Here is a 23282-nt window from a genome sequence, read left to right as displayed (position 1 = left end):
GCAGAGGAGGTCCCCCTGCCAGCAGTCTTCATGGTCCCTGCGGTGAGAGAGTCTTGATTTTCTGGTCCCACTAGACTGTGAGCTCCTTGAGGACGAGGGGTGAAGGTGATGGATTTTGAAGCCCTAGCCAGTGCCTAGCATGTCGTAAGCACTCAAACACTGTTTGCTAAATGGCTAAATTATTGAAAAATAAATATCCGGCAGCAGTGGCTTTGAGGTTGGTGAGGCAGGTCTTGAACGTGCTGAAATTTTAGCTAAGATTTCAGAATTTTTCAAAGACCTCATGCTTTTTAGATGAGCTTAGTAATGACCTGTGTTCCCCTGCAGTCCCTCCCAGGAATCATCAGCTGAAGTCATCTGTCCCCTCTCCCCAGATGCTGTGTGGCAGTGGGTTGGATAACAAAGTTTGGTGGACTGTCTCCTGGATGGGAATCTTGTCTCTACCATCAGCAGGTGCATGTGGTTGGACAAACTGTTTAAACTCACTAAGCCTCCATGGCAAGATGTAAAAATACGTGATATAAAATGGAGACCATGAGAAGACCTAATAAGATAAACCATATAAAGCAGTTACAGCTGACACATAGTAAGTGCTCCAATGTTGAATATTAGCTGATTTTTTATTTTTGTTATTATTATTAGTAGTAGTAGTAGTGTTCACCCCTCCACTCCATTATAGCATAGTACATCTTATTCTTATTAATGTAGCATTGAGTCACTGAAAGTGAAGGGTGAACTTTGAGAGGGTCTGCTCCCTTGTCCAGCCTTAATCTCCCATGAGCTAAATATAAAATTAAGCAACTCAGACTTGCAGAGGAAAGCTCTGCCCTGAAGAGCCTGGGTCACTCCCTAGCATCATCTGCTTCCTGCTTATCTCTTCACCTTCACCATCACCTCTATTTTAGTGGACGGTGCCATCTACTTCAAGGGGAAAATTATTCAGCTCTTTCTAAGAGAGAGGCGAGCAGCCACAGGGTGACCTTGTAGCATTTCATGTCGTCCCCTTCTCCTTCAAAAAGGGAAAACCCTTTCTCGTCCTTTTTCCTTCCTCCTGCTAGCTCATGCTTACCTCCAGAAATCAATGCCACACTGTTCCTCTCAGGCTGCCCTGCTGATCCCAGGCTAGACTGCTTGCCCTCCATCAAGCTCAGACCTCTCCCAATTCCACCTCAGAAAACACCTGTCAAGCTGGCTCATCTCCCAACTATTGGAAATAACACCCTTCTTGCCATAAGCATTTTTTTTTTTGAGACAGAATCTCGTTCCATTGCCCAGGCTGGAGTGCAATGGTGCGATCTCAGCTCACTGCAACCTCCACCTCCCAGGTTCAGGCAATTCTCCTGCCTCAGCCTCCTGACTTGCTGGGATTACAGGCACACGCCACCAAGCCTGGTTAATTTTTTTTTTATTTTTAGTAGAAACGAGGTTTCACCATATTGGCCAGGCTGGTCTCGAACTCCTGAGCTAACCTTGTGATCCACCTGCCTCAGCCTCCAAAATTGCTGAGATTACAGGAGTGAGCCACCATGCCCAGCCCATAAGCATCTATTATGTGTGAGGGCATATCCCACTTTATCTCCTTTCATTCTACAATTAATTAACTGATTAAGGTGTTACTATCCCCTCTACCGTTCACCATTTGAGAACTGAGAGCTCTAAGAATGTATTTACACAGCTAGGAGAAACAGGGACAGGTCTGAGCCCAGCTTACATGACTCTAAAGATTTTTGATGGTGCGCTATCAACCATGAGCTCTGGAAAGTGGGAGACATTGTGTTATTTTTATTGCAAGTACCTAGCCCAGTGCTCAGCATAGAGCCTGGGGTAAGGCAGGCTGTTAAATACATCTTTCCTCTGTTCAGGTGCTCACTCAATATCTGTGGAATAAATAGGTGAAGTCAGCAACGTAGGATTACTCATCTCTGTCAATCACCTGGTACCTGTAAATACAGTAAGAATGACCCCTAGGCGATGGTTAAACTGAACTGACATGAAATCTGAGAAGAGGTTTAGAAGCTGGAAATTATTTTAGCAACGCAAAAAGCCTGCTGAGGATTTTTAGAGTCCCCTTGTTTTAAGGAAGCAATGGGAATAAAATGCTGACCTGCCATAGATGGGCAGGTCAAAGTGAACCTTTTTGTGGGTAACAGAACCCAGACTCAGGACATTTTAGAAAAAAGGATTAATGAGAGTTTACAGTGTAGAACTGTGGGTGGTACCAAGCATGCCGTGAGCTGCCAGCAAACTGCAATTTGCCCTGACTCATTTAAGATAACTGTGCTGAGGATGAATCCTATTTGTCCCCTGAAATTTCTCTCCATCCCCACAACCCCCTCTGTGCCTTCTAGTATCGCCTCCAGAAAGTGCATCAAATGGGTTCTCTTGTCCCGTGGCTTCGAGGTGGTAGCCTGTCAATGGGTGGAGGTGGCTGGAGGTGGTGGAGAGTGGGTGAGGTGTGCACCTGTTCCACTCACCTTCCCGGCAGTGCAGGGTAGCAATCAGTCAGTTCTTCATGGAGCATGGCTGCTGTCTGGAGGCTTTCTCCTGCAACTGAAGATCTCTGAAGGTTCCAGTAATAGTTACCTCCCCTGTCCTTCAGACCTAGGGATGGTGACAGATTCCAGGTGTTGCTGGTCCTGGGAGGCAACCCTTAAGCCCTCAGCTTTTCTTACCCCTGCTCCATCTTGTAAATAAATGGCCCTTCATTGAGCTCCCTTTGCTCATGGTTTGAAGAGTGCCATCTGCTTCTTGCAGACCCTCACTAATGCAGAACTGATAGGACCCCAAGGTCTTGGCAGCTTAACTCAAGACAAGCGCATTCTCCCTCTTGTGAAGTCCAACCAGGTAGTTCTGTGAGCTGGTACCCAGACCCCTTTTTTTTTACTTGTGGCTCTCAGCTTCTTGAGGCATCTAGGAATGGCAATTGTATAAGCCAGTCCTGGAAATGGCATCCATCACTTTCTAGAGTTTTGTTTGCCAGGACGTGGTCACCTGGCCTTATCTAAATTCAGAGGACACTGGTCTAGACACTGTCCTGAAGAAAAGGAGATGGGCTTGAGGGAAAACCAGGCAATCGCTGCCACACCGTTTAAAACTATTATCAGTGCAGAAAAATGTATTTTTGCTCCAGTGTATAATATGTTCTATCATGGCAATGATTGCATCCTGCACTGATGGGTCCTGGGATGTGGCACAGAATAGGTGTAGCCTGCTGGGCACCTGTGAAAGGTGGCACAGAATCATGTCAAGCCAGTGGCAAAGATGTTATGATTCCTGAAACACTGAACAACTTACTTTTTTGAGACTGTAGGAAAACATGTAGGAAGGTAAAGAGCTCTACTCAAAGAGCACCTTCGTGCTGGAGAACTCCCGAGGGGACCCTAGTGTGACGAGGGATGAGATGCTTCTGCAGAGAGCTGGAAGGGTGCTTACTGTAGAAGTGACTTGTATATTTTTCTGCTTTTTAGTGTTTTAATCCTACAAGAGTGACAATAAAAATCCTATAGTGTGAAACTCTGGCACTAAGCTGAGAGAACTAGAAAGAAAATTTGGAAAACCTAGATGAAATACACCATTTGGGACACAACTTAGAGAGTCTTTAGAGGAGAGTGGTTTGGTGGTTTTATGTTAAGTGAATTTTCATTACATTTCAGAGCTGGAAGAATCCCAAGATCTGCATGTAAGAAAGCTCCAACCAGCTCTGCGAGTCAGTGATTTGCCTGTCATGCCTGGCAGCGAATGAATGAGCAGAGGAAAGACAAGATGCAAGTTTCACTAATTTTCCCAGGTATCTCCTGGGCACTAACTCCCATTTCCCACCAGGGTAGCTGGTTTGACGATGAGCACTTTGTTGACTGCCTTCCCTTTTCTCTCCCACTTCCCCAGTTCCAGCCAGTGATTCCTGCTCTTCCCAAATATACTCCCTGAATTCTTGGCTCAAGTCCTGCCTCAGGAACTCAAAATAAATAATTAATGAACAATATTTGGACTACTTTAAGCACAATAACTGTTACCAGCAACATTCATTTAAGTGGCAATCATGTATTTTTCCTTATTACCTTACAAATCTTTTTTGGTTATAGTATTTATTTCCAAGTATGTCTGTGTGTGCATTTAGCTCAACAACTCCTTTTTCTTTAGTAATTCCTACAATGGGCACTGAATAAATACTTGCCCAAGTAAAGAAAAACTGAATTGAAAAGACCCAATGAATGACAAGCAGAAGTATGGGGATCTCTGTTTCAGCCATTGTTCAAGGAAATGGCAGAGTAAGAAGGGAAGAAAAATGAAAGGTTGCTTTTCTAAAAGAAGAAGTAGAAGCTGGGAGATGATATTAATAAATCTAGTAGAGAGAACTAGATGTACAGGGCTAAAATAAATAATAAATAAATAAATAAATAAGTACGTAAATAAATAACTGAAGGAGAAAGCAGGAGGGTGCCCCGCTGAACAGTAGAGGGTAAGCCAGTGCAGAGTTCTGAGCAGTTTCAGTTTTGCGTTGTTGCAGCACCAATGGCCCCAGCACCCAGGGAGGAAGTAGTCATTTCAATTCCACAGAAAGCAAGCATCCCTGAGGACTCCCCTCGCCAATCAGTGAGCGGAGACCCTCAGGGCAGGGATCTGGAACCATCAAAAGTCCATGATAGGGAGACTTCCTAGAACTGGGTAAGTGTCCTTGGTAGGCGGAAACAGGAACAAAGACAATGAAAAGCCCAGGCCAGCACAATGCCTGTAATCCCGGCCTTTGGGGGAGGTTAAGGAGTGAGGATCACTTGAGGCTAGGAGTTTGAGACCAGCCTGGGAAACATAGTGAGAGCCCTGCCTCTAGAAAAATATTAAAAAATTAGCCTGGTGTGGTGGCACACACCTGTAGTCCCAGGTACTCAGGAGGCTGAGATGGGAGAATGGCTTGAGCTCAAGAATTTGAGGCTGCAGGGAGTCGTCATGGAGCCACTGCACTCCAGCCTGGGTGACAGAGCAAGACCCTGTCTCATAAAAAACTAGATAAATAAGTAAAAGCCCAGATCATTTCAGACACCTCAGGTTAAAATGAAATCTCATTTTCCATGTGATATCATGAGATAGTTAACAGGTTAGGATATCCACCTATTAGGAGGCACACCTGCCATCCTGCATCTAGACCTTGTGCCCATAGCAGCCCAGCGGTTTGACCCGAGATAGTTCCCTGCTGCAACCTGGTCTCCGTTCCACACCCTTCTCCTCAATACCTACCCTCACCCTCTTGTGCTCAATGATCTCTTTCTATGTTCATTGTACCAGAATGCACCCCGAGGAAAGGGTCTGTTACTGTCATTTGTACTGACACGTTATTGTAAAGGCAAGGCATTACCCTTCCAGGGCCCCAGGGTAGAGTCTTACTGGAGAGGAAGGACCCAGGCACTGACTGCTGTAGAGAGCTGGGGTGGGATCTGCCTTGCGCTTCCCCTCCAACCCAGCCCTGGGCTGGTTAGGCACTGCTCCCAGGCTCCCCAGACCCTGTGTGCACCTCTGTGACAGCTCTGAGGACAGCAGGTGTAACTGTCCACTGCCCTATCTGCATATTCCTCTAGAATGTGGGCACCTGGAAGGCATGGGCTTATTTTTGTAATAAATTTTTGTGTTCTAATGCTTAGCATGAGGCTTGGTGCTCAGTAAAAGCAGAGTGAGTGAGTGAGTGAGTGAGTGAGTGAGTGAGTGCATGGTTACATTGAACATCCACAGGCTCAAACCAAGGATGAAGGGACCTGCACAGCCTTCATCTGTCTCCATGTTCTTCTTTGATCCTTGAGATTTTAAGGGTCCTTAACCCGTCACGCTGAATCTATTTGTCTATTTGGTTGTCTATTTTTGAACTCCTTCCATGTGTATCCTTGTTCTCAGTCAACTCTTCTCTCACCAACTCCCAGCAACTGGAGTGACTTTTGAGACACTTTCCTGTTTCTGATATTTCTGGACTTCAGTGGACATGTCCAGAGACACAAAGAATGATCTTCAACAGGCCTCATTTTGATCTTGATTTCTTTTGACAGAGTTTAACAGTGTCTCAGTACTGCCTTTAAAATTTAATAAAACCCTAGATCTTGGCTAATTAACTGATCGCTAATTAACTGACCTTCTGTTACCTGCTGCTAAAATCTTCTGTTAAATACAACTAAAGTTATTCACTTCCAACATGGGAACCCGCTGTGCCACCCTTTACTCTCAGTGGCCTCTCTCCCGTCTGCACGTCGTGTACATCTCTGCACAGGCTTCCCAACAGACTTGCTCCTCCCCTTTTCCAAGATTCAAAACCAGACCAAACTGACTCCACTAGAGTCACTGAAATCCTTCTATGCTCTATCCTCAATTACTTTGAACCACTCTTAGACCCACCCTTCGTCTTTCCCTCCTTCAGAGTTTCTGTCTTCAGGGAACACGGGAAGGTTTGTTTCCTTTCCCTTACCAGGCTTGCCCATCCTGTTTTCTGGAGATGCAACTCCCTCCAGCAAAAAAGCTCAGCTTTACTCTTTGCGGCCTTTTCCACATGGATTTCCAGAGTTATCTGCACCTGCAGTGCTGAAGGTGAGCAGGAAGAGATGACAATCTGGTTAGGCACTGCTCCCAGGCCCCCAGACCCTGCGTTCACCTCTGTGACAGGTCGGAGGACAGCAGGTATAACTGTCCACTGCCCTGTCTGTGTATTCCTCCAGAATGTGAGCACCTGGAGGGGATGGGCTTATTTTTGTAATAAATCTTTGTATTATGCAAGGATTGGTGCTCAGTAAAAACAGAGCATGTGAGTGAGTGAGTGATACACGGTTACCTCCATCTGCCCGAGGGCCCTTAGAGATATTGCCAAGCATGTCTGTCCACTCAAAATGCAAGAATATTCCCATTGCCCAGAAAATCTGAGAGCCTTTGAGAACAGGAAAAACACAAGTAGATTCTATTCATTTCAAGAATAAAGAATCAGCTGTCCAGGACAGCATAGTAACATCTGGATTCTCATTAGCTCCTCACTGGGACATGTCCTAATTTCAGAAGAACACAGTGCAAATGTGTGTCTGTCTTTGGGATCTTCTACCTTGGAGAAGACAAATTTCTGAGGATGGACTGGCCTTCTTCAAACTATCTCCCTGAACTCTGTCTCTCCCACGGAGCTGAAGGCCAAGAAGCTAACCTGAAAGAAGCGAAGAAGTGGCTCATCTTTCCTTTGAAAAGAAAGCCATAACTTGTGTGATGTGTGTGATGTGTGTGTGTGTGTGTTTTGGGGAGGTCATGGGGTGAGATGGTGAAAATTACTGCTAATCCCACAGAGTATGAATTGTGTCACATCACTCTCTAGAAGGAGCTAAAGACATAACTTAAGAGCCATGAGGAGAAATCCTTTGAGCCTGACTTGAGAGTGAGGATATAGAATGTTCATCCCAAACGCCATTTACCAACCCTGAGAGAGTCCTCCTTGGTAGTTAGGGTGCTGCTAACAAAGGAGGTTCCCCGAGGCATTTCTGTGGTTTACCGAATTTAAGATGTTTTATATTTTATGCCCTTAAAGAACTTTTTGATTTTTAAAAACTTGTCATTTCTGAAACTTATTTCAGCATAGAACCATCCCTCACCCCCACTGTTGTTTTTCATGTGTTTTCCATTTCAAATGTGGGTCACATGCTGGGGAGGGTAGTCTAGTCTTCCTGCGACAGAGCCGTCCTAGAAAGCATTGTCTTCTGCTTCAACAGTTCCTGCACAGCTGCCAGGCCCTTCTAAGAACTCTACCCTCCTTAGTTCATCTTCCTTATTCTAGCCAACTTTGGGCTTAATTAATATTTCTGTTTCCCCAGGCCAACTTCTTCTCTTCTTGCTCAGTGATCTCATCCACTCAAATGGCTTACACCACTCACCTTCCTTCTGATTTCTAATAAATCGTTTTCTCCAACCCAGACTTGTCTCCTGAGCTTAGAGTCCGTACATTGAAGAGGCTCTTGAATATCTGTGTAGGTACCTCAAGCTCAGTATTGCCCCTTTAAAGCTATGCTTCTTCCATTATTTTCTATATAAGTAATATCAACACTCACCCAGCTACCTACCTTACTTTAGTGCAAAATATTTCCTAACTTACTGGGAAATATAAATTGAAGTATTTAGGAGCAAAGATGTGAAATGTCTAGTACTTACTTCCAGTGACTTAAAATAAACGTATAGACAGATAAACAGATGGATACGTGGAAAACAAAGGAAGAGGGTCTCATGGAAACAGTGAGTGAATCTGGGTTAAAGATTTGTGGTAGTTCTTTATTCTCTTCCTGAAACTTTTCTCTATAAAATTTTGTCAAAACAAAATTTTATTAAAAAATTGAACCTAGTGTCAGGGCACAGTGGCTCACGCCTGTCATCCCAGCACTTTGGGAGGCCAAGGCAGGTGAATCACCTGAAGTCAGGAGTTCAAGACCAGCCTGGCCAACATGATGAAACCCCATCTCTACTAAAAATACAAAATATTCGCTGGGCATGGTGGTGCATGCCTGTAATTCCAGCTACTCAGGAGGCTGAAGCAGGAGAATCACTTGAATCCTGGAGGCAGAGGTTGCAGTGAGCCGAGTTTGTGCCACTGCACTCCAGCCTGGGCAACAAGAGGGAAATTCTGTCAAAAAAAAAAAAAAACAACCTAGTTTCAGTGAAAAAGTAAGTGAAAGGTAAGATGATAAAAACAACATACTGAGCAAACTGAGATGACCAGGAAGCTGAAAGTAGCTAAAGATAGGATGGAATAAACAAACATATCAAAATCAAAGTATATTACTATATTATAATCTTCTGTTTCTGATTATATGTGGCCTAATCAGTCTGCAATAACGTTGCAACATTTTTAGAAATAAAAAAAATTCTCTTGAACATATAGCTAGACTAACAACATTATGAGAACTCTCTAAATTTCTTGCAGAAAAGGCTGAACAAGGAGTGATAGAATTGGGATTGTGCCTGCCATAGGGATGCTTTCTGACCTTAGTAACCATCGATATTTGTTATTGTCATGTGGAAACGAGATGTGCATTGCGTCCCCAGAGGGCAAGGAGTTCAGCTAAGCCTCCTAAACCAAGGTGGAACCGTGAAAGTTACAGTCTCACTAAAATAAAGGACAAGAAAGATAAAATACACATGTGCCAAAGAGAGATAACAGAGAAGTTATACAGAAACTTAGAATCTAGGATAAAATAAATGTGTCCTGAGAATGTATAACCAGTGGCTGCTCACTCATGGATTTATGATTTGAGCTTATATTTTCATAAACTAGAAGCCATCAAGGCAAGAAGTAGAGAAGTTTCTAGTCTGTCATAATATTGGGGGACATTACAAAGGCAAATACAAATTCTCTGGGAAAGAAAAACACTATTAATCTAGTACTTGCATTGATATGTTTCTACCAAATAAAAGTGCAAAATTCAGAACTGCAAAACATAGCAGGCAAAAACGATTCCAAATTAGCAGAAAAAAAAAACCCTAAAATATAATATAATTAGCGATATGATTTGGATGTGTGTCTCCTCCAAATTTCATGTGGAAATGTAATCCTCTGTGTTGGAGGTGGGGCCTGGTGGGAGGTGTTTTGATCATGGGGGCAGACCCCTCATGAATGGTGTATTAGTCCATTTTCAAGCTGCTGATAAAGACATACCTGAGACTGGGCAATTTACAAAAGAAAGGGGTTTAATTAGACTTACAGTTCTACATGGCTGGGGAAGCCTCACAATCACGGCAGAAGGCAAGGAGGAGCAAGTCCTGTCTTAAATGAATGGCAGCAGGCAAATAGAATAGAGAATGAGGAAGATGCAAAAGCAGAACCCCCTGATAAAACCATCAAATCTCATGAGGCTTATTCACTGCCATGAGAACAGTGTGTGGGAAACCGCCCCCATGATTCAGTTATCTCCCACCAGGTCCCTCCCACAACACATGGGAATTGTGGGAATATAATTCAAGATGAGATGTGGGTGGGGACACAGAGCCAAACTATATCCTTCTGCCCCTGGCCCCCGCCAAATCTCATGTCCTTACATTTCAAAATCAACCATGCCTTCCCAACAGTCCCGAAAGTCTTAACTCATTTCAGCATTAACTCAAAAGTCCACAGTCCAAAGTCTCATCTCAGACAAGGCAAGTCCCTTCTGCCTATGAGCCTGTAAAATCAAAAGCAAGCTAGTTATTTCCTAGATACAATGGGGGACAGACATTGGGTAAATACAACCATTCCAAATGGGAGAAATTGGCCAAAACAAAAGGGCTACAGGTCCCAGGCAAGTCTGAAATCCAGTGGGGCAGTGAAATCTTAAAGCTCCAAAATGATCTCCTTTGACTCCATGTCTCACATCCAGGTCACGCTGATGCAAGAGGGGAGTTCCCATGGTTTTGGGCAGCTCCACCCCTGTGGTTTTGCAAGGTACAGCCTTCCTTCTGGCTGCTGCATGGACTGGCATTAAGTATCTGTGGCTTTTCCAGGTACACGGTGCAAGCTGTCAGTGGATCTACCATTCTGGGGTCTAGAGGATGGTGGCCCTCTTCTCACAGCTCCACTAGGCAGTGCCCCAGTAGGGACTATGTGTGAGGGCTCCCACCCCACATTTCCCTTCTGCACTGCCCTAGCAGAGGTTCTCCATGAGAGCCCTGCCCCAGCAGCAAACTTCTGCCTGGACATCCAGGCATTTCCATACATCTTCTGAAATCTAGGCAGAAGTTCCCTAACCTCAGTCTTGACTTCTGTGTGCCCACAGGTTCAACACCATGTGGAAGCTACCAAAGCTTGGGGCTTCCACCATTTGAAGCCACAGTTTGAACTCTACGTTGGCCCCTTTCAGCCATGGCTAGTGCAGCTGGGACACAGGGCACCAAGTCCCTAGGCTGCACACAGCTTGGGGACTCTGGGCATGGCCCATGAAACCACTTTTTCCTCCTAGGCCTGTGATGAGAGGGTTGCCATGAAGACCTCTGACATGCACTGGAGACATTTTCCCCATTATCTTGGGGATTAACAATGGGCTCCTCCTTACTTATGCAAATTTCTGCAGTCAGCTTGAATTTCTCCTCAGAAAATGGGTTTTTCTTTTCTATCACATTGTCAGGCTGCAAATTTTCCAAACTTTTTTGCTCTGCTTCCCTTATAAAACTGAATGCCATTACCAGCACCCAAGTCACCTTTTGAATGTTTTGCTACCTAGAAATTTCTTCTGCCAGATACCCTAAATCATCTCAAGTTCAAAGTTCCACAAATCTCTAGGGCAGGGGAAAAATGCTGCCAGTCTCTTTGCTAAAAAATAACAAGAGTCACCTTTGCTCCCGTTCCCAACAAGTTTCACATCTCCATCTGAGACCACTTTAGTGTGGACCTCAGCATGGTCCATATCACTATCAGCATTTTTGTCCAAGCCATCCAACAAGTCTCTAAGGAGTTCCAAACTTTCCCACATTTTCCTGTCTTCTTCTGAGCCCTCCAAACTGTTCCAGCCTCTGCCTGTTACCCAGTTCCAAAGCCACTTCCACATTTTTGGGCATCTTTTCATCAATGCCCCACTCTGCTGGTACCAATTTACTGTATTCGTCCATTTTCACACTGCTGATAAAGGCAGTTAGAGTAGATAATTCTAAGTTCCAATGATTCTAAGAAAATGTGGCTTGGAAATAAACTAGATATTTGATTAGCTATAAATTTACAAAACAAGCATGAATGTTAAAATTTTAAGGGTAATAGTAGTAGTAAAAAAGTAAAATTTAAAACTTCCAAAATATTTGAGGAAAAAAACAGGAATTTAAGAAAAATAATACACAAATAAATAAGTAAAACTCAGTCACCACCCGCCCCCACAAAAAAAGGCAAATTACGAGAAAAACAGAACGTAGAAAAAGAGTAAGTAGAAAGAAAAATATAGAAATAGACCTGAGTAGATCAATAATCAAGTTTATAAGTGACATATAATATAAGTAAATTAATAGAAGTCATCTATAGAGCACATAGATCATCAGTGTGCATCTTTTCAAAAATCATCCATGTATTCTTTGTAAGAATCACATCCAAAAGGCAAAACACACAGTTGTAAATAAGGGATAGAAAAATGTAAACCAAGTGTCTTAGTCCCTTTTGTGCTGCTAGGACAAAGTACCACAGCCTGGGTAGTTTATAATTGACAGGCATTTATTTGTTACAGTTTGGAGGCTGGGAAGTCCAAGGTCAAGGCCCCAAAATCTGGTAAGAACCTTCCTGGTGTGTCATCACATTGCAGAAAGCAGAAGGGCAAAGAGACAAACAGGGGTCAAACTTGCCATTTTATAACGGCATTAACCCTATAAAAAGCAGAGCCCTCACGGCCTAATCACCTCTTAAAGGTCCCACCTCTTAGTATTGTTACAATGGCAAGTACGTTTCAGCATGAGTTTTGGAGGAGACAAGCATTCAGACCATAGTACAAACTTTAACCAAATCAAAGGAAATACTAGGAGAAACAAAATGTTAGTTTCAGACAAAGTAGACTTTAAGGCAAAGTAATCAACGATAAAAATGTCAACATAACGACAATGGGTAACTTCTTCCAGGAAAATTACATATATTTATACAATTTTTAATAAAAACATTTATATCGTATATATTTATAACATATATGTGTTTTTATTTTTTTATGCAAACATATAAATGGTTTATACATGCATGTCTCTATTTCTGACATTCAAGACACACAAAGGAAAAAAATAGTAACATAATTAGAGGTGGAAAAATGTAAAATGTATTATTATTGTGGGAGATTATTAAGACAACCTGTTTCAGTAATCGAGACCTAAATATATGATATGTTTAACATGATAAGGATAGCTTAATGGCACAATTATAAAACATTGATTTTGTTTTTTTTTTTTTGAGACAGAGTCTCACTCTATCACCCAGGCTGAAGTACAGTGGTGCGATCTCGGTTCACTGCAACCTCCACCTCCCAGGTTCAAATGATTCCTCTGCCTCAGCCTCCCGAGTAGCTGGAATTACAGGTGCATGCCATCATGCCCAGCTAATTTTTTGTATTTTTAGTAGAGACGGGGTTTCACCATGTTAGCCAGGATGGTCTCGATCTCCTGACCTCGTGATCCGCCTGCCTCAGCCTCCCAAAGTGCTGGGGTTACAGGCAGGAGCCACCGCGCTCAGCCTAAAACATTGATTTTTAAAGCATATGCAGAACCATTTATCCTGAAACACTAACATTTGAACAGTTATTAATATTTATTATGTTATATAGATAAGAAAACCAGTCACAATAAACTTCACAGACTATTCCTTCTAACTACATACAATAAAGTTATAATTTATTCAAAGAAATAATTTAAGAGTTAAGAATTTCCAAAAAAAGTATATAGAACTTGTACCACAAAGAAGAGTATAATGAAAATTAGACTATATCTAGAAATGGATAATAATGGTACTAATTTTTGAAAGAAAGAACTACAGAAATATTTAGAAATATACTAACATTAGCAAAAAAGAAGATAGAAAATATTTACTATTATTATTGAACTCAAGAAGTTAAAAAATAACAAATGAATAAACATAAAGCATTGGAAAGTTATAAGAAACAAGCAGAAGTTAATAAAATAAATAATGTTGGGGTTTTTTTTTTTTTTTTGGATATGAGGTCTTACTCTGTAGTCCAGGTTGGAGTGCAGTGGTGTGATGTCAGCTCACTGCAACCTCTGCCTCCTGGAGTCAAGGGATCCTCCCACCTCAGCCTCAAAAGCAGTTGGGACTTACAGGCATGAGCCACCATCCCTGGGAATTTTGTATTTTTTCTAGAGACAGAGTTTCACTATGTTGCCCAGGCTAGTCTCGAACTCTTGAACTCAAGCAGTCCACCCACCTTGGCCTCCCAAAGTGCCGGGATTACAAGCATGAGCCACTGCACCTGGCCAAAGAATTCATTTTTTTACAAAAGATAAAAACCCAATGAGATAATTATTTGGGAAAAAAATAATAAAATAGAAAACATCTAGCAAGAATGACAAACTAATTTTTTTTAAAAAACCCATAAATTTATGAAGTTTTTTAAAATGAGAAATTAAAAGGAAAAGTGTAGTAAAACAAATTAGAAAATAAAGTGAAATGAACAATGTCTTGGGGTGGAGGAACTATAGTATAATGCTAAAAGTAACTCAAGATCAGAAGCAGAATAAACTGTATAAAAGTATAGAATTCGTATTTAAAAATTCGCCAAAACCAAAGCAAATGAAAACAAAATGCCATTCAGATTCAGACAGTTTCAGATGAAAATTCTAACAATAACTCAAAGAACAGACACTCTAACATTTAAAAAATTGTTTAAAGGACCGGAAATAGCAGCGTGTTCTGAAATCTAAGAATGAAGTTGCTTAAAACAGGGACAAGAACATTATAAGAATGGAATTTTACAGACTAATCTCACTATTGACCAGAAGCAGCAAGAATATTAAATATCTTAGCAAACTAAATCCAGTTAGGTATTTTTAAAAATATAGCATAAACACATTGGGTTTATACCAAGAATGCAAGGATGATAAACATTTTAAAATCCATTATTGAGACTGAAAAATGTAGATCAAAAACAATTAACTTAAGACATACAGTAAATGTATTTAATTAAATACAATAAACATTCAAAATAAAGCTTTTTTTAAGTATAAAGAGCAAAACTTTTTCTTATTGTAATAAAAAGTAAAAACTTACGACAAACTCAGTATTTAATTATAGAAAGGTAAAGTAATTTTTTTAAAGTAAGTAGCAAGAACAAAATGCTTTCTCTCACTATATGTTTTTAGTTCTTTTCTGGGTGTCTAAGACAGCACTGTGAAGTAAGAATAAAGAAGAAAATATTAAGGACCTGAACAGTCGATATGCTTGTATGCATGGAAAGCCCTAGAGAAACTAGAGCTAAATTTCTGAAGTTAATAAAAATATTAGAATGTTGATAGTTGTAAAATCAATATATAAAAATGGATTGCATTCTAATAAACCATCAACAAACAGAGAACCTAATTATAGAAAGTGCCATTTACGGCCGGGTGTGGTGGATCATGCCTATAATCCCAGCACTTTTGGAGGCCGTGGCGGGCAGATCATGAGGTCAGGAGTTCGAGACCAGCCTGGCCAACAAGGAGAAACCCCATCTCTACTAAAAATACAAAAACTGGCTGGGCATGGTGGTGGGAGCCTGTAATCCCAGCTACTCGGGGGGCTGAGGCAGGAGAATTGCTTAAAGCTGGGAGGCGGATGTTGCAGTGAGCTGAGACTGAGCCACTGCATTCCAGCCTGGACTACACAGCGAGACTCCGTCTCAAAAAAAAAAAAATTTAGAAAAAACAGCAAAGCGCACACCGTTAAGGATTAAATTTAACAATAGTAGTGCAATAACTTTATGGGTAAATATATGAAGCATTATTAATAGTCATAGAAAACAAGCTAACTAAATAAAGAGAGACAGCAGGCCATAGGTGGAAAGATAGGCAAGTCTGCAAATCAGTAGGGAAATGCTGACATACTTAATAAAGAGCATGAGAAAAACTAGTTTTGCTAAAAATCCAAATATTTTGGATAAGGAATACTCGGTTTGCATTCATGTTGAGGGAGAAAGTCCCCCTTGGGTCTTTGAATGCTCCTCTGCCCATGCAAGAGCTGAGCATTTCATGACGCGGGGGAAAAGGACTACTGCCAGATTGAGACAATTACCTGTAGTTGGGAACTGAAAAATCCCCACAGGGTGGGGAGAATCGTTTGAGTTCCTGCCACCCAGTACGAAGATATCTTGTTGACTACACAGGGCATTTTTGTAGAGTCCCCAGAAAATCAGTAGGAGTCTCTCCCAAAAAAGTGGAGACAAAATAGCCTAGAGTTAAAGACTGCTTCAGACATATCCTGAAAGATACATAAAACCAAGCTGCCAAAGGACCAAGCTGACCCTCAAATAGTGTGTCTGCTTATACACCTGCCCAAAGCCACCGTGCTCTCAAGCCATAGCGAATATCCAGAGCTCAAAATCATAAAATTCACAACATCTGGAATACAACAAAAATTTAATAGAAATAAGAAAATTTCACTGGATGCTATTAACAAAAAATAAATACCATAAAAAAAGAATTTGAAAACATAGTAAAAGAAGCTATATAAGATGAGAAAAAGAAATTTAAGACATTGAACTCACTAAAATTTGTTATAACCTCAAAATCAATATCCGAATTGATGGTCACTCATGGGCGTGCACAAGGCAGTGAAACATTTGAGTCATTCAAAATGTTCATTGACAGCTGAGGTTGAATGAAACGGCATTATGTCTTGTTGTTTTAGCTTTCCTACTGTAGAAAAGTGTCTTTTTTGTGGTCTATTCAGTGCCACACTTTTGTGCTTTTTGGCGGTGATTTTGCTGTTTAAAATGTCCCCCCAAGCATAATGCTGAAATGCTGCTCCTACGCACAGGAAGGCTGGGATGCACCCTATGGAGAAAATGCATCTTAAGCCTCATTCAGGCGTGACTTACAGTGCGTTGAGTTATGCTGCATGAGTTGCAGTGCCGTTGGCTGTGAGTTCAATGTTAATGAATCAACAATATATAATAAATACGGTAGATTTAAACAGAAACACATAAAACAAAGTTATGTGTTGACTGGTTGATAAAAATGAAGGCCCACAGGAACCTATCTCTGTACTTCCCCTAGGAGCAATGGTTAAGTTTTCACTAATGCAGCATCTGTGGTGACTTTGTAGACTATAACTACCATAAATAGTGACAATAGACTACACTTCTTATATCAATAAAATTGCTACATTTTAATGCAGAAATATTGTAGCAACAACATTAAGAAGATATACCTTCTAATAATAAAGGAATTTCTTGTATTGAAATAACTCTCTAGCCAATAGTAGTTATAGACTGTAAAAAATATAATAAGCAATATTTTGAATGCACTTGACAGATACTAAAAATTAGCATAAACTAGAGGAGCTTGACCCTTGAAAGAAGAAAACCACAGTGAAATCTACATGCATGCAACATTTCCTCCAGGGACAGTCCGCATTCCTTTGTCACAGTCAGAGAGACCCACGCAAAATCCACACTGGTACTAGCTGAGAAGTCAGCAGGTGGAGTTCGGGCAGCCACTGTGGGTGGGAATGGGGAGGGCATGAGGAAAAGGAAGAAACAGGAGGAAGACAAACATCTCTGCTTATCTCTCGTCAGATCTTGATTGACCCTTCAGCTGTGCATGCAAGAGTCAGAAGGAAAAACTCGCTGAGCAGAGAGCTTAACAGCGTCTACCGTGGAAGACAGTGTTTGGAGGCTGAACACCGACCATGTTGAAGGCCTGTTCAACTTCACTTCACATGGGAGGAGAAGGACAAACAGCACTAGAAGGAAATTGAAAGTAGATGAAAATATACTAAGACAGCACGTAGCTGTCTAGGGAAGTTACCGCACGGTCCATGGAAAGAAATTTATGACAGGATGCAGATCACAATAAGGAATCTTTAAAATATCAGTAAGAAAAAATGCATTTTATGTAGAAAAGTTAAATTCCTAGCATTACAGATTTTTCAGTGGTAACCATTCCCCTGAAAAGTTCCATCAGAGCCAATAAACAAGCGGGGACAACATCACAGCAATAAATAGTCACTAATTATCATTTTATATCAAAATGTCTGATTTACTGTATAACATATACAGTTATTATTTGTCAATTAAAAGTGAAAACAAACAAAGAAGTAGTCACAGTACTAACATTTAAAACCCAGAGGAGCAACTCACATGTTGGTGTTTCGGTTTTGACAGACCTACTAAGATGAACTATCCTGAGAGGGCTGTTGCAGAGGGTGTTGATTTCAGCAAAGCATTTGAAATCATTAGGTTTTTTTTTAAAGGATAAAGCAGAAATAAATTTAAATTCATGGGCACCTAAGGAAGATGTATTTGGACCTCTGCGCTGTTCTTTGGTGTGCCAGAAGCAGTTCTATCACTTCCTCGCTGCAGCTGAAGAGTGGATTCAGTGTTATCCCACAGAACTCACGTGAAACTGGGCAGTACACAAGAGCAGGTGTTTTGGACGTGTCTCATCACAGCTGCTTTAAGAGGAAAAATGATAATAAATGCGTGTATTCCCTGCCCATGTATTTTTGTTGCTAAAATTGTTTTTTAAAATTGTCTTTCCCTGGGAAACCTAAGTAGAGTATCTCCACGTGTTTTAGGCAGCTTCTTTTTGGTTTGCGTGCAATTTTTATTCAAAAAAAGTGAAAATTAGGATTTATAGAATCATGAAGTAAGTATGACTCATGCATTCATCATCCACCATCCCTCTTAGTTCTGATTAAAAGATAAACAGGAAGGATTAATAATGTCATTTTATATAACAATATTGGTGGACATTGGTGCCCTTACACACGGCAGATTTTTTTAAAATTCAAAATAAAGCTTAATGTAAGATTAGAAGAATAATCGTGCAAAGTCCACTGAATCTTTGCAATTCATGTGGAGGGAGGCCTTGTTCATGTAAAAATGTCCCACCAGCTCAGGAGATTGGCTGAATATGCTGTCTATATTTTCTAGAAGTAGCTGCTGGAGTTTGTTCTCCAAAGGACTCAGATGGGACTGAGCTGTACACAGGTTGATTTCTCTCCAAGGCTGTCATTGCTTGCAGCTAGCTGTGTGAATGATTTTCCAGTTCCTCACTTATAAATTGAGGACTTGGGATTAGGACAGTTAAGAATCATCCAACCGTAATAGTCTAAGCTTCTGCTGCTGCCTCAGGTCATCCAACCCTGTAAGCCAGCAGGTGAAGGAGCAGATTCTCCAAAGCAATGCCTGAACTCAACACAACTTGCTCCTCAAGTCAGCATTCCTTCTTGTATTCTTCTATCCAGTGGCTACGGCTGAAGTTTTCATTTAGAGAGCTCAACTAGCTGAGTGATGTACATATGATGGAATCTGGTCCACCTCTAGAAAACTGGGCTCATAACAAAGAGGGGAGTTACCTGATCTATTGAATAAATGGGAGGTAGGCTTATATTACTGACCAAGTTAATGAACATTTCTAAGGGGTAGTTAGTCTTCAAAAAATTTTTGTGTGTATTCATTTTTTTAATCAAATAAGGCTATTAGATGCTATGCTTGTTCAAGATTCCATATAGCTTTTACTCCTAACATGTGACCTTCTGGATGAAAATTGCTTGAAACTCTGGTGTCCATCTCAGCATTTTCTTAAGAAATGGTTGCTACTTTGTTCTCTGTTGCTAGGAACTCAAGAATATAGACGCTCAGGAATGAAATATGGCATTTGTTGGTAACTCTATTGTAACATCATTAGATAGAGTATCTCAGAGAAAAACAAAAAGGAATATTATTTTAAGAGATTACAATAGATTTTGTAATAAAGGTTACTAAAAGGGATATTGTAAGAATTATTTCAAAAGTCATAAAATAGATATTAGAAAATTTGTGAATTACAGAAAGCCTTATAAAAATTGTAATAGTAAAAATTATCATTTGTGAAGTACTTGCCACAATATGAGAACTAAGCCCTCCTATATATTATTGATTCATTTCTCCCAAGCCGCATGAAATAGGTAATATTACTAGCTCTTTTATATAGACGAGTAAACTGAGAATTAGTTTACAAATCATTGGTTGCACATCCACACTATGGGTATACAGCTAGCAAGTTAGATTCCATCTCAAATCAAGTGATCAAGGCTAAATTCTTTACCATTGTAATTATCTATCAAGTATTAAATGGTTTTTTTTTTCTTCTGGTCTTTCTATCTTTGTACAGATTTATATTTTTAGAACAAATTGAGATTATACTACCTATACTCAGTTGGTCTAGTTGTGTTGCTAATAACATTGTGAGTATATCTCCATATCATAGACTAATCTTCATAAAATATTGTGTTTAATAGCTCCATGGCATTCTGTTAAGTGATATGTGGTGAAATGTATTAGTTATTTATTGCTCTGTCATCAGTCATTCCAAAATCTCAGAAGCTTAAAGCTGCAGATATGTATAATCTGGCATGGTTTCTGAGAGTCAGGACTCTGGGAGCAGCTAGGCTGATTGGCTCAGGCTTGGATTCTCCCACACGGTCACAGCTGAGATGTTGAGTGGGACCATGGTCATCTCAGGGTTTGACTGAGGCTTGAGCTGCCCACCTCCCTCCCGGCACTACTGGCTGGAGATGTCAATCCCTCACTAAGCAGAACTCTCCTTACATGATGGCAAATGGCTTCCTGCCAAGTGGGAGACATAGGAGAAAGCAAGGAGTGAGTCTCAGTGACGTCTACGAAGTTGTTTCCAATGTCACGTGCCATCACTTCCTGCTTATTATATGTGGTACAAGTAACTCATCAATGCCATCCCACACTCAAAGGCAGGGGAATTAGGTTCCCTCTGGCATAATAAAGAATATTCATGAGGGTGTGGGAATCCTTTCAAACCATAACATCAGATAACTCTACCTTTGCCTTTATATGTTTTCTAATTGAGTTCTATTAAGAACATTGTTACAAATAGCTTTGTATATAAAACTGTGAATGTTTTTGTCATTTGTTTCAGGATGATGTCCAAGTAAGATGATTAGGATAAAGGATACAGATTTTTTTTAAGTTTATCACACACATTACAGAAGAATGGCTCATTTTGAACCAAAGAGGTGGTTCCAGATTGTGGAAGACTGTATTTTCCAAAGGTGACTAATAAAACATATTGTATTTCACATATTATTCTTAAAATGTGATGCTGAAAATATTACAATTGAGAATGGTAGGAGCTACATCCTAGCCCCCTGTTTAGTCTGTTTGGACTGCTACAACAAAACACGTTAGACTGGGTCACTTCTAAACAACAGAAATACATTGTTTACAGTTCTGGAGGCTGAGAAGTCCAGGATGGAGGTGTCAGCAGTTTCAATGTCTGGTGAGGGTCCTCTTCTTCATAGATGGTGCCTTCTAGTTGCATCTTCACACGATGGAAGGGGCAAGCAAGCTCGCTGGGGTCTCTTTTATAAAGGCATCATCCCAATCATGAAGGCTCTTCACTCATGTCCTAAGTGCCCCCCAAAGACTCCATCTTCTAATACTATTACCTTAAGGCTTAGGATCTCAACCTAGGAATTTTGAGGGAACACAAACATTCAGGCCATAGCACCCATCTGGGCTTAAATCTAGGTGAAATTTTGTGGCTTCCCCAACCAATAGGGTATGGCAGAAATGACACTATGTGACCTCTGAGTAGGTCTTGATAGATGTTGTGCACTTCTGCTTTATTTTCTTGGAATATTTGCTCTTAGAATCCAGCTGCCATGCTGTGAGGAAGCCAGGCATCCTCAAAGAGAGACCACATGTATGCGCTCTGGATGACACCATAGCTAGGATGGTGGTCACCCGTCGACCTCAACCACTAGACAGGTAGTAAGTGAATCTCCCAGTAATTTCAGCCCCTGGATAACAAGACCTTCCATCTTTCAAGATATCTCAGTTGTCATTCCGTGGATCAGAGATGTGCTGCTTCACTGAGTCATGTCTAAGTCAAGATCACGAGCAAAATAAATGGCCAGCAATTCCACTCCAATGTATTCTCCTGAGAAACAATGAAAACATATGTCAATAAAAAGACTTGTATAAGAAAGTTTATAAGTACCAAAAACTGGGAAAATTCCACATGTCTATTGAAAGGACAACAACAGGTAGACCATTGTACTGTATCTGTAAAATGGAGAAGCAGCAGGGAAAAGGAACCAAATACTTATGTATACATCCTTTCCTGTCAATCCCCACACTGGCCCATCCCACAGGAGTACATACTGCATGATGCATTTGATCCATGGTGATAAAAACAAGGTGGTGGTTATGAAGGCTAGTGTGGGAGACAGACTGGAAAGGATGCAGTGGGGCTTTCTAGGAGGATGGAAATATTGTGTGTCTTGTGTTGAATATGGCCACACAGAGTTATACTACTGTCAAAAACTTATCAAACCAAACACTCAAAAACTATGTATTTTACTGTATGTTAATTATATCTCAGTCTCTTAAAATGGTACCTGTGTAACTGCACCCAGCTTCTAAAATACTTGTACTCTCTCACTCCAACTAGACATATTTAATAGCATCACAGATGGACATTTTCTATTAAACTGTAAGCGGATGGAAAATGAGAAACCGTATTTATTGCAGGTCATTTTTTACTACAGAGACTTCGTTAATTTAACTCGAGGCTAGAAGATGCCGACAAGTAAGCTAACCGCTTGGTGAAATATGGGGTCTAAAGACAGAAACTTAAGCATTAAAGATTCTAGGGAATGAAGATTAAATTAGGCACTCTTGCTACTAATGCTCCCATATGAATTTATTAAGAGGAAATTAGCACAGGCATTGGACATATTACCTAGCCAACACTTCTTCTTACAAGTTGTAGAAAATCATTGCAATAGAAGAAGGGTTATAGTAACATGATTAACAGTCGCATTCAAGGTTCTGAAATGCAGTTCTAATTGATATAGGAAAAAATCTAGGTGGTGGTGCTTTTATGAAAAGATTAAATTCTGTTCTGGGTCAAGAAGAAAAGCCTGGATGGAAATGTATCCTGTAGCCTCTGCCATCTTGACCTTTGAAAATTAAGAATAAAGAAAATTACTTGCATAGAGGTGAGCCTTCTCTTTGTTTAGAAAGTGGAGAACTGGTTACATATCCTTCTCTAACATGACACTGGACAAATATCACCTCTGTCTCTTTATGTCCCATCAGGTTTAAAAACAGACCATTTAGCTTTCTATATCTCAGAGAATGAATGTGGATGTAACATTAACTGGATAATTGAAGAGGTACCAGTGGCCCCTGTGAATCCTTTCCTTTCACTTCTAATGGTTTCGTCAACAATGTGTTAGTAATTTCAGAGAAAGAGGCATGAGGCCAGCTTTTCCACTGCAATTTTTTCCACATCAGATGTGGGGACCTACGGGGTGAGCAAGATGAACAACTGGGCCATGAAAGAAAATGTAAGAGCTTCTCATTGTATTAAATCTTAATGAGAAAGGAAAGAGTTATCTGTAATGTTTTATTATCAGATCTCTAATCAAGATGGATAGGCACCCAGAGGAAGCCAGTGGCACCTCACTAGGTTATTTGCCTTACTGACATGCTTTGCAGCTTTAATGTGTCACAAGAAGTTCATTTAAAGATTGTATCACCTAATTTTACTGAGTTATCTTTGGGAATAGAAAATTGATTTCAAAAGTGTGTGCACAGAGATATCAGTTGCACCTCGGTAGTCCAGAG

Source organism: Gorilla gorilla, chromosome 19, assembly GCF_029281585.2.
Source record: "Gorilla gorilla gorilla isolate KB3781 chromosome 19, NHGRI_mGorGor1-v2.1_pri, whole genome shotgun sequence".
NCBI lineage: Eukaryota > Metazoa > Chordata > Mammalia > Primates > Hominidae > Gorilla > Gorilla gorilla.
Note: the sequence above shows the minus strand (reverse complement) of the source record.